The following is a 15539-nucleotide window of genomic DNA, read 5'->3' as shown; positions in this document are numbered from 1 at the left end:
TGCTTCATCTTTGAGCATCTGCAGACTGTAGCCTACCTTTGAAGTCTAGAGCCAGACTTCCTAAGTTGGTAAGAGCTAATAGTGTGGTGCAGACCTGTGGTGTAAAGAGCAGGTCTGGCTTTTGTTTTTTGAGGCCTGCATTCTTTCTTGATCCTTTTGTGACAAAATCACAACACTAGTTATTTAAGGTCACGGAAGTCTGAAGCAGATCGTTTTGAGGGAAAAGCAGTGTTCCCCTGCAACAAGAACACCAGAGTCACTTTTCTGCTTTCTTCAGTCAGTGTCTTCAGCATCACTCGGCTCTAGACAAGCACTAATGGCTGCCCGGAAGTCTTACACTTTTTTTCCAAAAGTCTCTGTCATATTTTTCAAATTCTTTTAAGGCTTGTCAAAAGACACGCCTTCTTCCCAGTTGGACTGGCAGCTGCCACTCAAATAACTAGCCCCACCCAGACTGTGATCAGCTCACAGACAGTTGTATTTTAGCTCTGCCAGTGAAGATCGACAATATTTTGCAAACCCAGTAATGTGCAATTTATAAAGTCTCAATTTAGATTTTTTGGCTTTTGGAAGGTGCAAAGGATTAATAAGAGGATCCTGGACCTTCCTGGGACCCCCCTGTATTTCTCAGTTTGCTTTCACCCACTAACAAATGGATAAATAGATAAAGAGAATGCTGCAGAACTATGCTGAGGGCTATAGCGATGCCAGCCCATACTCTCCTCACTCCCCCACCACAGTGTCACTCACACGCGCAGCCTTGTTGTGTACGCACTCGCTCGTTTGTTTACCAAGCAATTCCTGGCACAGGCCTTTTTCCTTTTTCTTTTTCAAATTAAGCATTTACCTTGATTGCTAGGTTGCTAATTGCAATAGCTGAAGCTCTTTAGAAGCATGTGTATCAACATAATTAACATGTATATTAGATTTAATTATAGGACTGAGCGCAGGTGCAAACCTCTCTACATTTAGCTGAAACTTAAAAAGCTGAACTTGAGTGCTTTACTCGCCAGCATGCCACCACAGTGCTGATGATAACAAGGGCTTTTCAGGTCCTGTCCCTTACACATTAATACACACTATATGGGAGATTCATTCATTCAGTTTTGTGCCCTGCATTTTCGAATATGGAGTACGGGGGACAAGAGCCTATCCTGGCACCCTCTCACATCCACATTCCTTCATATTGTACTGGAACAATTTCGAGTCTAAGCTGCATGTCTTTTCAATGTGGAAGGAATGGAATACCAGAGAAAAATACTGTATAATACTGTACAACAGAGTATGCAAATCTGGTAATTGGGTCTAGATTTGAACCCAGTCTCCTAGAGTTGTGTGGACATAGCATTTGTGACAGCAGCATCATGCTAACTCAACATGCATATATGTGCAACATAAAGTACTCATAAACAAAAGCACAAGTACTGTATGTACTGCAAGCACCCATATTTAGAACCGAAATACATGTTGCAAGACAAAATCACAAATGGACAGAAACATGCACATAAGGTTACACAGTGCACACAAAACATATCATATGTACTCACATATGTACAATGCAACATACACATCCACACTCATGTAAAAAACACACATTTGCATAGCCCAGTCACTACCCACCCCACATGTGTTACAGAAATAGCCAAACACTGACAAATGCATGAACACATTTGCACAGATTCACACACGCTTCTCACACAGTACAAGCACATGCAAACAACATATAAAATGCACCTCTTTGGAGAATGGCACTGTAAATGTTCATAGATGCATATTATGAGGAGATTGTCCCCATGCTCAAAGATAAGCAGGTGATGATGTAAAATTGATGGCATTTCAATTAACACCCCAAAGGTAGCCAGAGATGAAGACAATTGGATAAACCAAAAGGATCCTCTGACATACAGTACAAATATTAATTTTATTGCTGATGGTAGAGAGAAAGATACAAGTGGAACAATATTGATTCCATGCTGGCTGTTGAACAGCAGACCAGCTCTTCTCCCTGATTGAGTTGCTGGAAGGTGGAAGGTGGGAGTGTGATAACGCAGTCTACATGTCTTTTGTAGATTTGGAAAAACTGTATGACCACGTCCTCGACACACGTTGAGGGAAGTGCTGCAGGAATATGGGGCAAGAGGGTCACTCTTGTGTGCTGTTCCTTCTCTATATGAATACAGAGACAGCTGTGTCAAATTTGTTTACTGTGGGTGTCAGACTCCATCAAGGCTGTGTCTTGTTACCACTTCTGCTTGCATTTTCATGGGCAGAATTATCAAGATGTGACGGTGTCCAGCCGTAGGAGTAGCACTGTTGCTTTACGCAGATGATGTTGTCCACATGCCTCAACTGACTGTAACCTTCAGCACATACTTGAGCGATTCACTGCCAAGTGTGAAGTGGCTGGGACAAGGATCAGCATCTCCAAGTCTGATGTAATGGTTCTCTCTCGAATAGAGAGGATTGCTCTCACCAGGTAAGGGGGAACAACTTCCCTTAATGGAAGAGGTCAAGGAATCTTGTTCACAAATGATGGAAAAGGTAACGTGACATTAATAAGTAGATTGATGTGGCAGCAGCAGTTTTGTGGTGGTGAAGCCGCAGCTGAGTCTAAAGACAAAACTCTCTGCTTATTGGTCAATGTACATTCCTACCCTCACCTAGAGTCATGAGCTGTAAGTATGACTGAAAGAATGAGATACAGATACAAGCGGTAGATCACCTAGAGTCATGAGCTGTAAGTATGACTGAAAGAATGAGATACAGATACAAGCGGTAGAAATGAGGTTTCTTCGCTTGGTGGCTGAGCTGACAGTCCATGATAGGGATTGAAGTTCAGAGATTCAGAGTTACTGCTCCTCCACATTAAAAGGAACCAGCTGAGGTGGTTTGGGCATGTTGTAACAACAGGGCAGCTAGACTTGCTCCAGGCAGGTCCAACTGGGCAGAGACCCCGTGGCAGACCCAGGACATGCTGAAGTGATTACATCTTTTGGCTGGCTTGGGAATGGTAAGGAATTCACCGGAAAGAGGAATCTGTAGAGAGAGGGAACTTTGGACTGCTGCCACTATGATTCTCACCAAGAAAAGTGGTTAAGAAAACGAAAAGAGATGCTATTAGACACTACATGAAAAAGATCAGCCTGATGACACAGCGGTTAGCATTGCTACTTCACAACTTTTTGACCTCCAGTCTCATTACCCAACTGGAATTAGATCAGTGTGAATATGTTATTCTTGTTTTTGTAAAGGGTCTCCATTTTATTTCCACTGTTTAAAGATATACAGTTAGGCTAACTATCAACAGCAATCAGGCCCAGTGTGCCCAGTACTGTCAGTTTAATTTCCAGCTCCTTGAAATTGAAAAGTAGAAAATAAAATGAAGAATGAGTCCAGCAAGATGTGGTGGTAAATTTCTATGATGTCAGCCCTGGACACTTCATCTTGATCTGTGCAAAATGGACTTGGTACACTAGCATAAAATGGCATGGTTCACAGCAGGGTGGCAAGCAAGAAAGGTAATGGCCCTTCATCCAGAGCAGTGCAGATCATTTAAATGATCACGTTCATTCAGGAATGGGAAAGCTGGAAGGGAAACTGAACTCTCTGACATTTAATGGTGACAAAGTTGAGCAGCCATTCCACCCATGTGGTAATTCTGCTTGGTGTATTCTGTGCACTGTGTTTTTTGACCAATATCCATTTAAAACTGAAGTCAAACGCAATTTGATATATAAAGAGGGCATCTCTTATTTTAAAAAAACTTCATATTTAGCTTAATTTGTTCACTCTCAGCAATGCACCACACTCAGCACAGTTGATCCTTGCCATGGCGTGTGAGCACCTTTCCTTGTATCTGAAATCGCTCGCTTCAATCTTTAAGTGCAGATACTGAAGAAAGAAGAAAAAAAATCGAACAGAAACACATTGTACCAAAGGATGACAAATGGATGCCCGTGAACATGAAGGCAAAGGTAATGAAAAATCAAAAGGGGGAGAAAACATGCAAAACCAGTTAAAAAAATGTGCAAACACAGAATAGCACATAGTTGTCCCTTATAATTAGTAGAGATATATAGTGACCTTGTGGAAGTAGGCCACAGCTCTTTTCTGCATGTTTTCTATCATTTTATTGAAAAATGCATCTTTGACCATTCTGTATTAACTCCCCCACTCATACGCACAGACAAAGCAGGCCTTGGGATTTAATAAATGAGATATTTCGCAAGCTCCGTCAGAATCTGGAGATAAGCGCATGCTGAGCTGTGGTCTGAATTGATTGAAAAAGACGACTTTCACACTTGGCTTCCAGCTTCAGGAGGGTGGTGGGGGAAGGTGATGTTCACTGGGACCCTTGAACCGTCTCCACACAACTCACATGCTTGTTTGTCACCTATGCAAGCCTTTGTCATCATGCCAGAAATTAATGAACAAACTGGCCTTAAGCTGCAGAGCCCTCGCTCCATAATTGTGGAGGTGGAGGTCATTACTTGTCGCTGTAGCCTTGCCATACTGTCTGGGTTAAGTCCCAATCCAATTAAAACTAAGAAGCAACCACTGGGCGAGCTTTTGGGTGAGCAGTTGCCACTTGAATTCTTGTTTGTAGCAAGTGCCAAGGTGCTCTCTCTAAAGTTCAGGAAAATTATTCTGATTTTTACAATACTGTATTGCAATTTTTATATTTTGTTTTATTTTTTTACTATTAATATTGCTTAAAAATAAAGTTAAAGAGACTATATAGTATATGGTAGAATAAAAGTGACTACTGGAATAACTGTCTGGTGTACAGTACACAAGTGGAACATATTTTAACAAAAATATTCTTAGAATTTGAAGTCACTATTAAACTTTTGGGCTTGAATTTTCTTCTCTCTCCAGACTAAAAGGTTGAACTCCAACTGGCAAAGACATCTTGTTGAGTCTTTAGATGCTCCCCATTGAACGAGTTTTTGGAAAGGTTGAGAGGAAAATAATGGAGGCAGTACTCTCAATTCAGAGGCTGGAGGCACATCCTCCATTTGATATGCATAAGGAAAAAGAGAAAATAAGAAGGTGTTTTTTGATACCCTAAGCCACATTCACAGCCATGAACAAAAAGTTATCCATCATCAGCTTAGTCAGCTGCCAAAACATCTTAAGAGTATGAATTTTACTGGGTTGACAGGATGGCATAGAGGTTAACTAAGCTGCCTCAGAGAGGGTTTATATCTCATGCCTGGCTGTTGCCTTTGTGGAGTTTACACTTTCTTCTTGTGTTTGTTGGGGTTTTCTTCAAAGTATTTTGGCCTTTCTGCCACTGCTCCATAGATGTGTGTTAGGGTAGTTGGAGACTCTAAATTAGCAAAGTATGCTTGTGTATGTCCTGTGAGGAATGAGACTGATGCCCTTTCTAATATTTTTTTCTCACCTTGGACCCAATGCTGCCTCAAAATGATGTAGCCTCCTGCAACCCTGAATTAGATTAAAACACGTTAAGAATGTTATGTATTTTGTATGTGCTTTTCCATGATCTTCTTTCTGTCTGTCTGTCTGTCTGTCTGTCTGTCTGTCTGTCTGTCTGTCTGTCTGTCTGTCTGTCTGTCTGTCTGTCTATCTTTTCAAAATTAAACATGTAGAAAATAAATTGCAAAGCTCTAGGCTTCAAGGTTAAACTGCTTAAAAAGAAAGAAGGCTGGAATGGAACTGATGTTGACATTATTGGACTTAATGAGATAGTAGCAAGGGAGAAGCTGCAATATCATGGATTAATAATGGGCTATGTAAAAATGAAATATACTATTACAGAGTAAATAGAGTTGTACAATAAGCCATGGTCAAGAATAGCCCATGCTTTTCACAGTAGTGGCAATTCTTTAAAAAATACAATTTAGGCCTCCAAGAAGGTGACTTTTAATGCCTAGCCTTTTCTTTGTATAAATGACACATTCTATCTGTACTTTAATGAATGTAACAGCTTTTAGAATCAGGATACGTCTATATGCATCACAAGATAGGGTTTTTAATTACATTCGACTCACAGTGGAAGTGTTGTTTGTAGAGTGCACGAATAAATGTAATGAAGACAAAAGCTGACCAGACATCCATGACACTGTGCAGTATGATATGCAAGGTAGCTATCCTTTTGAAGCTTCTCTATAAATGACTCATTAAATCTTGGTAAGTTCTAACTACGTATGTTTATATTATTGCAGTAGATAGATAGATAGATAGATAGATAGATAGATAGATAGATAGATAGATAGATAGATAGATAGATAGATAGATAGATAGATAGATAGATAGATAGATAGATAGATAGATAGATAGATAGATAGATAGATAAGGCACTCAGACACCCAGGTAAAGAAACAATACCACTACCAAACCATCTTTACAACTGAATAATAAGCATACCATATTAAAATTAATTTTTTTTCCAATATTCCTGTTTCCATAGCTGGATACTATGTGACTGTATGAGGTGGGTTTGATGCTTTCTTCCATAGACCTCACTGGGTGCATCTTGATCTGTGGTGTACTGGTTACCCTCCTAGGTGAGTCTTTCTAAAGGAAGTCTTTCTGCCTTCACTTGGGAAGAAGAAACACTTGCTTCAGTTTTACCCAGTGGTCCGATGCTGAATTCATAGGGAGGCAGAGCATATCATGACTAAAGATAAATAGAAAGATAGCTGCATATATACTTAGGTATATACTTTCTTAAACAATTCTGGAATCTCTCATATATCAGCCCATTTTATAAGGCACTATTTTTTGATTTGGATATTTTAAAAGGTTTGTTTTTTGTACCTTAGTACATACTTACAATATTGTGTTCACATTTAAGATTTTCTAAAAGTTTCAGTTTTTCTGAGCCTCACTATTTGCCCTCTTCCTCCACTGTGTGCCATTATTCAGAACAGAATGATCAAAAAAGCCCAAATAATACATTGCAACTCAGCACTCTCTGACTGTCATTTTGGAGACCTTCTGGGCCACAAACAGACATTTATTAACATATCTGGCTGACATAGAATGTGATCTGCTGCATCCCAACTTGCACAAGTGCCAGATTGCTGAACCGAGACCAAGGTGGCAAAAACTGGCAGTGTTCAAATGCAACACAGGTGAAGGAAGCTATTAAACCCTGCTCTTGTGGTGGTGCACTGATGCTTGACTGTTGGCACTGTTTCTTGGCAGTATAGGATATAAGTGAAATGACGAACTGTCCAAGATATGGTTAGACTATTTGATGAATCTTTGCAAAAATTATGGAGCATTTTGTGCTGGAATTTTGGACTCTTTCCCTCCCAGTGCTGGATGATGAAAATTATTTTCTTGGATTAAAGTAAATATTTATATTGCAGCTGCCATCTGACCTAAATATTGTACAACCTCAATTCCAAAAAAGTTGGGACGCCATTTAAAATGTAAACAAAAATCAGAATTCAATTATTTGGAAATCTCACAAACTCATATTTTATTCACAATTGAACATAGAATTACATATCAAATGTGGAAATTACTATTTCATGAAAAATATTAAATCAATTTGAATTTGATGGCAGCAACACATCTCAAAAAAGTTGGGACGGGAGCAACAAAAGGGTGGAAAAGTAAGTGGTTCTAAAAAGAAACAGCTGGAGGAACATTTTACAACTAATTAGGTGAATTGGCATCAAGTCAGGAACATGATTGGTTATAAAAAGAGCATCTTAGAATCTCTCAGAAGTAAAGATGGGCAGAGGTTCACAAATCTGCAAAAAACTGCATCTACAAATTGTGGAACAATTTCAGAATAATGTTCCTCAACATAAAATTGCAACTTTGAATATCTCATCATCTACAGTACACAGTATCATGAAAAGATTCAGAGAATCTGGAGAAATCTCTGTGTGCAAAGGACAAGGCCGAAAATCAGTATTGGATACCTGTGATCTTCGGGCCCTCAGGTGGCACCACATTAAAAACAGGCATGATTTTTTCATGGAAATCACTGTATGGGCTGAGGAACACTTCCAGAAATCATTGTCTGTGAACAGAGATTCACCGTGTCATCCACAAATGCACGTTAAAGCTTTATCATGCAAAGAAGAAGCCATATGTGAATATGATCCAGAAACACCACCGTCTTCTCTGGGCCAAAGCTCATTTAAAATGGATTGAGGCAAAGTGGAAAACTGTTCTGTGGTCAGATGAATTGAAATTTTAACTTCTTTCTGAAAAACATGGATGCCGCATCCTTAGGACTGAAGAGTAGAGGGACCATCCAGCTTCTTATCAGCACTGAGTTCTAAAGCGTGCATCTCTGATGGTATGGGGGTGCATTACTGCCTATGGAATTGGCGGCTTGCAAATCTAGAAAGGCATCATCAAAGCTAAAAGGTATATACAGGTTTAAGAGCAACATATGCTCCCATCCAGGCAATGTCTTTTTCAGGGAGACAATGTTAAACTGCATACTGCATCTATTACAACAGCATGGCTCCACAGTATAAGAGTCCAGGTGCTGAACTGGCCTGCCTGCAGTCCAGACCTTTAACAATTGAAAACATTTGGCACATCATGAAATGAAAAATATGACAAAGGAGACCCAGGACTGTTGAGCTGGAATCCTATATCACACAAAAATGGGACAACATTCCTCTCCCAAAAGCCCAGCAACTGTTCTCCTCAGTTCCCAGATGTTTACATACTGTTGTTAAAAGAAGACGGGATGCTACACACTGGTAAACATGGCCCTGTCCCAACTTTTTGTGTTGCTGCCATCAAATTCAAAATGACCTTATTCTTTTCTAAAAATGGACCATTTTCTCACTTTAAACAGTTGACGCAGTATGTTTTCTATGTTCTATTGTGAATAGAATATGGGCTTATGAAATTGGCAAATCATTGCATTCTGTTTTTATTTACATTTTACACAGTGTCTCAACTTTTTTGGAATTGGGGTTGTAGCTCTGTTCTTCACTCAGTAAAGCAGCTTGATAATTAACATCCACCTACCTAGCCTCTTCAAGATCAATTCTTTGTGACACAAACAAAACTGTCTTGATTCATCATATACAGCACACTTTGCACTGTCAGCCGCCTATGGTAATAATCTACACATTCAGTGCTGAACTAGAGCTCTCTTTTCATAAAATGGTGCTGTACTTCTATTCTGTTGGATCACGTACAAGCATATTTAAGGACAGGACAAAGTCATAGTTGAAATGGATGAAGTCATATTACTAATAAGTTCTTTTGTTAAGGAGAAGTCATGAAGTGCAGTTGAAAATTCAATTGTAAGAACTTATATGCAGGAAAATGTAACAGACAGAATTACCATGAGATTAATCATACTGGACAGCATGAAAGCTAAACAGCCATTATTGTAAATGTCATTCTGAAATGCAAACCATAATTAAAGAACAAACATTACGTCAATAGTCTATTTCTAGGAAATTAAGTACAATAAAAAGTAAGAATGCTCAAAAAATAATGTGGACTCTGCTTATCTGACTGATGACAGGCTACAAATCAGACTGGACACACAATAGGGCATCAGAAATCTTTAATTTTTAGGTAATTGGTTATATGGTAATAAAGAACACTACACTAGTGGGGGCAAGAAGATGGTGAAGAGCGCACCACAGATTCAATTATATTTATAGTAAAAATAATGTGATTAAATTATTTGGTATATACTGTAGTGAGAATTATAGCAAAATGACACCTTTTATTGGCTAACTAAAAAGATTACAATATGCAAGCTTTAGTTAGCCAATAAAAGGTGTCATTTTGCTATAATTCTTACTACATTCATAATGGCTAACACGGTACAACACCCTAGTACTATTGGTATATACTGTAAACACATCAAGGCATGGTACCACCATGAGCTGCCAGAACAGCTTCAAACCACCTTCATATAGATTTTGTAAGTGTCTAGAACTGTAAAGAATGATTAAATTCTTTAGAGAGAATTCCATTGTTTGGACTTCGATGACTGCACTGGAAAATTCAGTCTGAGGTGCCATTCCAGTATCTCCTATAAATTGACTTTTGGGTGACTGGGATGAACAATGCATGTGGTTTAGGTTGTTTTAATAAATTCCAAGCTGTTCAATGACCACTCATTGCATGTGGAAAAAAGGGGATTATGATCTATAAGATTTCCTAGAAAATTCTATAAAGATGTACTGTATAATACTGTGGCTGAGTTTATGGAAGGAGATACAGAAAGGAGAAGCGAAAAAAAGTCACAATAACCCCAAGCTGACTCTGCCCACTGTTTTGCCTATGGTTAGTTGGTTATAGTAGCTAAGTAACTGGACATAAAACCAATTCAGTTCCCGCATGTGGGTAAGTAGAGTATGTGACCCTCAAAAAGACACCTAACCTGCTTCAATGGTAAAGAATATCTGTACACAGTTTATCCTGAAACTGTAAGTTATTCTGTGATGAGCTGGGCTGATAACTTCACTTTAAGAGAGGCCCACTGAATCAACAAGCTAATTAAAAAGTGCAGGCTTAGTTATAGGAAGCACACTGAATGCCATGGAGGTAGAAGTGAAGGAGAGAATTAAAACAAAACTGAATGCCATTAAGAACAATGCTGCACATCCTCTCTCTGACAAACTAACACTGAGGACTTTCAGTCAATGAATTATTTAGCAAAATATCTATCTATCTATCTATCTATCTATCTATCTATCTGTCTGTCTGTCTGTCTGTCTGTCTGTCTGTCTGTCTGTCTGTCTGTCTGTCTGTCTGTCTGTCTGTCTGTCTGTCAAGCTTCTGTAAAATGCCAAATTTCCCCCTGTGGACAAATCTTTGATGCCTTGGGTAAAGGCATCAGACAAATGTAAAACAGTAATAATACTACTAATATGCCCTCTGAGAGAATCAGTGCTCCTAATTAGGATGTAGTACTGGATAGCCAAGTAGGGTATGTGTTGGGCAGGACCTATAATTTTACCTGGGCATGTACATAACTGGCAAAAGCTGAGAGAGATGAGAGGAAATTAGGAAACTGATTTGAAGTACATTATTGTGTGGACAAATATACAATTCACCCCACTAAACATACCAGAGTCCAGTTCCTCTGTAATGTTTTCTGTTTAATCATTTAGTACTTTGGATTTTACCTTTGCTTGTTTTTATTATATTTAATAATAAACAGCTTTAGTGTTTTATTACTTGGGTTCTTTGGTTCTTTCATTTTGATTTTCAGAGATACTACAAGAGCAACCACCTATTGCCACAATAGCTGTACTGAACTTATTCATAGAAGCAATTATGTAGTCTGCCCTAGGCGAAAACCTGGTAGTTTCCGACCTAATCTACAGTAATACCTAGTACTGTATTTCACTGCCATGTGCAGACAGATGTGATTCACCTTTCATTTCATCTTCCTTAAGGCCAGACCCTGGAGCAGAACTGCTGACTTGAGGTCTTTGCTGTAGGAACATTGGTGACAATTCCAGTCCCTGTACTTTTGTCCTTTATGCTGATGTTTGAAAGGTTAGGTGAGATGGGATGTCATGCTAGGTAAAAAAAGACACACCTGTGAAATTGATGCTGTGTGTCTTCAGGCAGAGTACACCTGCCCTGAGAATAAATTCATTTTATTTAACAGTAACGTACACTGGGCAAAGATATCCAAGTGACTCTGAAGAAGTATTAATGTGCTCATCCTCCTGCTCCACAGCTGAAGCATACATTACTGTGCAAGTGGAGAGCTAAAATACACTGAGCTGAGTCCTCCGACACTCTGATGCTATTAACCTGAAGAATCTAAGCAAAGCAACAGCGTGCATCTGTCACCTATATATGACGCATTGCCACCTCGGTCAGCGGACAGTGTAAATCAATCAGAATGACCTATCTAATGTAGAATAAAAATGCTACTGTTTAATAAATAAATGGTATCATCAATGTTCTTGCTCATATCTGTCAAACATTTTGCGCAAGTAAACAATGAACTGCAGTATTGAGCCACTAATTGAAATGCATGCATGCAGCAAAGAGGCCAGCAGGGTGCCTCAGGAAGCTCGTCAGCAAACAGGAGTTGGCCTGCCAGGTTATAAATTCTTTTTCCATTTTGTATTTTTTTTTTATCTGATTAAATTCAAAATACACTTGAATTCAATAGTCCTATATGCTTCTATTTATAAGCCCAAATATAATATAGTTAGAACAAGAAATTGATTGCAACAAAAGACAATTGCACACTGAGCTACTAGATGAATTCTGATAGACAAAGAGTGGTTGTTTTAATTATCCGGTGCAGGATTTCCTACTAATTATAAGAGCAGTGTAATTATGCAATATGTACTGTACATACACTGTAATTACTGTACATGTATTTTAAAATATATATTAACTATGTTAAAAATAACTGAAGTGGAAGTATGCCATTACTGTAAAATAAGGTATGCCACACTAATCCCCGTTCTCTTTAACTACAGTCCACTGCTCTGTCTTAACTTCCCTGCGACGGCAACCAAGGCAGCTGTCTTTCTTGAAAGGCCCCCCTAGCATCAGTCACTGCTTACAGTATGTGAATAAAGTGTTATGTGCATATTTAAATTCAGCTGTCTGCTCTTGACATTAAACATGCAACACAACCCCAGAATAACTGTGGTAGAACATCCATATCTGTTGGAGACAGGAGGAAGACACTGACCCTAGGGCATTTATCATGGCATTGCTTGTGAAAAAAAAATTACAGACTTCCAAGTATGTTAAGCTCCTGGAGTTGCTGAGCTGTTGTATCTGTATCATGTCTGCTCTCTCAATTATTTTTTAAGGAATATGTAGTATATGATCTTTAAAAAAAACATCATATGAATTTGCCTTGTAAACGGAACAAATGAGTTCTTTAGAATCTCACTCAGCGAATCCCGATTTCATAAAAAGCCTTTAATTACAGAAAACACTCCAAAATGTCTTACAGTCTCCATCTAGTGAAAGAAGATTTAATATAACACCTTTCATAATGAATAGCCTTTTAAATTGCATACAGCCCCATATAATATAAACCTGTCTCTTCATCGAATGTTTGAGTCTGCTTATCCCAATACAAGGCTGCAAAGAAGCAGAGGCTGTACAATGTGGGGACCTACTTACACACACATTCATTCATCTACTCTCATTCATACCAGGCTAATTTTGAGGGACCAATTAACCAAACATGAACACCTTTGGGATGTGACTTGAGATCAGAATATCCAGAGAAAAAACTGTTGATACCTGAAGGGTAGTGCCTAGGCCAGAATTTAGTTGTGCTAACAAGTTTGGCACCCGAGTTAAGTCATATATTATCTTTGAAATGTGGGAGAAAACTGGAAAAATTCAGGAAAACTCACACTGCCCAGAAAGAAAATGCAAAAACGCAGAAAGTGTGACTAGCAGTCTGAAGCTTTGAGGTAGCAGCCCTATTGGTGGGCCACTGTACTTTGTAGATATTATTATATATGTATTACCATATTGTATTCTGTTTACGTATTTAGTATTGACTTACATTGTGAATAGTATAATAACAACTGCCCACAAGCTAAACTATAAATGGTATATGCTAATTATTTCTTGTCCCTCTGCCTACAGGTGAGTCCCAGTTTATGATCTGCTTTGCAGTTGGTAAGGCATGAAGGGCAAACAGTTTCAAACTGTATTGAATGTACCATACCGTACCATACAAACATACATAACGTACTCATGTTTGACTCATGCTGGATCCTACCTTGTCAACACAGTAGCTGTTCAATTTTGGGAACCTGGAAAAGACGCAGCTGCACATAAAATGTTGAAGAGTAGAAGACCAATATTTTGCAACTTTACAATATCCAAACCATTATTATGAACATATTGTACATGTGCAGACTGGCACTAATTAAAATATAAATTGACTTGGGTTCCTTGAAGTTGTTGAAACAAATGATAGGAAACAAACCCTATGGAGACACTTTAAATAAATTGAAACCTTATGGTTTTCTGTTTGGTGCCAGTTCCGACTATATTACACATGCCTAACATGTCTGTGCCCCACTAAGCTACCCAGCAGTGTGAATCCCTTTAATAGAGATGTGTTGACAATGTCCCTTGCAGATAAAAAAAAAATGTCTCTTGTTTACCCAATCTTCTTTGCCCTATTCATTCTGCTCTGAGTTTCATGGGGTTTACATGGCTACAGATCACACAGATGATGAAATGCAAAGCCTTTGATTTTCAAAGTCACCAGCTTGACATGTACAGTGCATGGCAGCTGATTTAGCCAGATGACCTTGTCAGAGGTGGCTTTCTGTCACAGGATTTCTCAGCTTGATTGCACCTTGCATTGCTCTGCACAGGTTTATATATTCATGAAAGGATTACAGAAATGAAAAATGCATTGTTAAATGCTACATCCAGGGTTTGTTTTTTTTTTGTCTTTATCAATTAAGCTCAAAGTTGTCTATGGGTTGCAATTACTGTGCAAAAAAATTCAGACATTCTAAGCCTATCTAATTGAATTACAGCTGTTCAATACGTGCTCCTTTGTGTTTCACACTTAATTGTATTCATGCAACAGCAGACGCTGAGGGGGTAGTGTGCCTCAAGTCAGGTGTTCTTTCTCATTGTTCCCATAACAACTGTTTATAATTTAACCTTCCAATGCCATTGAGTGTCAGATATTGGTGGTCAATTCCATGCTTGCAGGCTCCCTAGACACACTCCAGTTGCATATCAGACTAACATACCAGTCAATGATATCCTCCCTCATTATCAAAATATTTTCCTCAAATATGCTTGCAGGCTACGCCATTAATGCTACAGTTACCTCATGAACTGGTCTTTAATGACAGATGTCTGGGCGTATGCATCTGGGTAGTGGATTTCATAACAGGCTAGGACATCATCCAAAAATCATCTGTGCATGTTTTGGATATTGGAAATCCTCAAGACTGGTCCATGCTTCTTCACCACTAGGAGTACCAATTTTCACTATACTGTAAGGTATAACGGCAAAACACTAAAGTGAACTGAAATAAGCTACATCAGAGCAATCAAACCAATCAGCGTCAGCCATGAGATTGTATAGAGCATTGACCCTCAGGCCATACTACGAAAAGAACAAGAATGCCTCCACTTTCTTAAAATGTTTAATGTAAAAAAAATCTTTAATGTGTATCATTGGGCGACTGAAAGTGTCAAGACTAGTAGCATCTCCATAGGTTAAGGTAACTAAACAACATTAAATAAATCAATTTCTGACTTACTGCCAGATTTAAAAGCCATATGAATGGATGTCATAATACCAGGCATATTAGACTCAAGCTGTCATTCCCTCTACAGTCGTGGAGTTTGCACACCAACATCAAGGCACTGACACTGAGGTTCACAACACTATCTAATTGCAGAATTTAAAGTGTCTTGAATAGCTATATGCTTACTGATGAATATGATATATGAGATTTGTACTGGACAGAATGCTTTGTTTTTGCTTGCTTATTGTAGTAAACTGTATTGTACACTACATGTTTTATTGGTCATTGAAGAATGCACACTTCTTATAGCTCATTCTATTTATTATTGTCTTT

At 38.6% G+C, this 15539-nt stretch overlaps 1 protein-coding gene across 2 annotated transcripts in view; it reads right to left on the bottom strand.

Annotated features, from left to right (window-relative positions):
* The window catches only part of LOC114646558 (ephrin type-B receptor 1), a 703356-nt gene that overhangs the window by 228998 nt on the left and 458819 nt on the right, over nt 1-15539 (bottom strand). The gene's annotated exons all lie outside the window — the stretch shown is intronic.

This window comes from Erpetoichthys calabaricus, chromosome 2, assembly GCF_900747795.2.
Source record: "Erpetoichthys calabaricus chromosome 2, fErpCal1.3, whole genome shotgun sequence".
In the NCBI taxonomy this organism is placed as follows: Eukaryota; Metazoa; Chordata; class Cladistia; order Polypteriformes; family Polypteridae; genus Erpetoichthys; species Erpetoichthys calabaricus.
The sequence above is the reverse complement of the archived record's forward strand: the minus strand, read 5'-3'. Positions and strand labels throughout refer to the sequence as shown.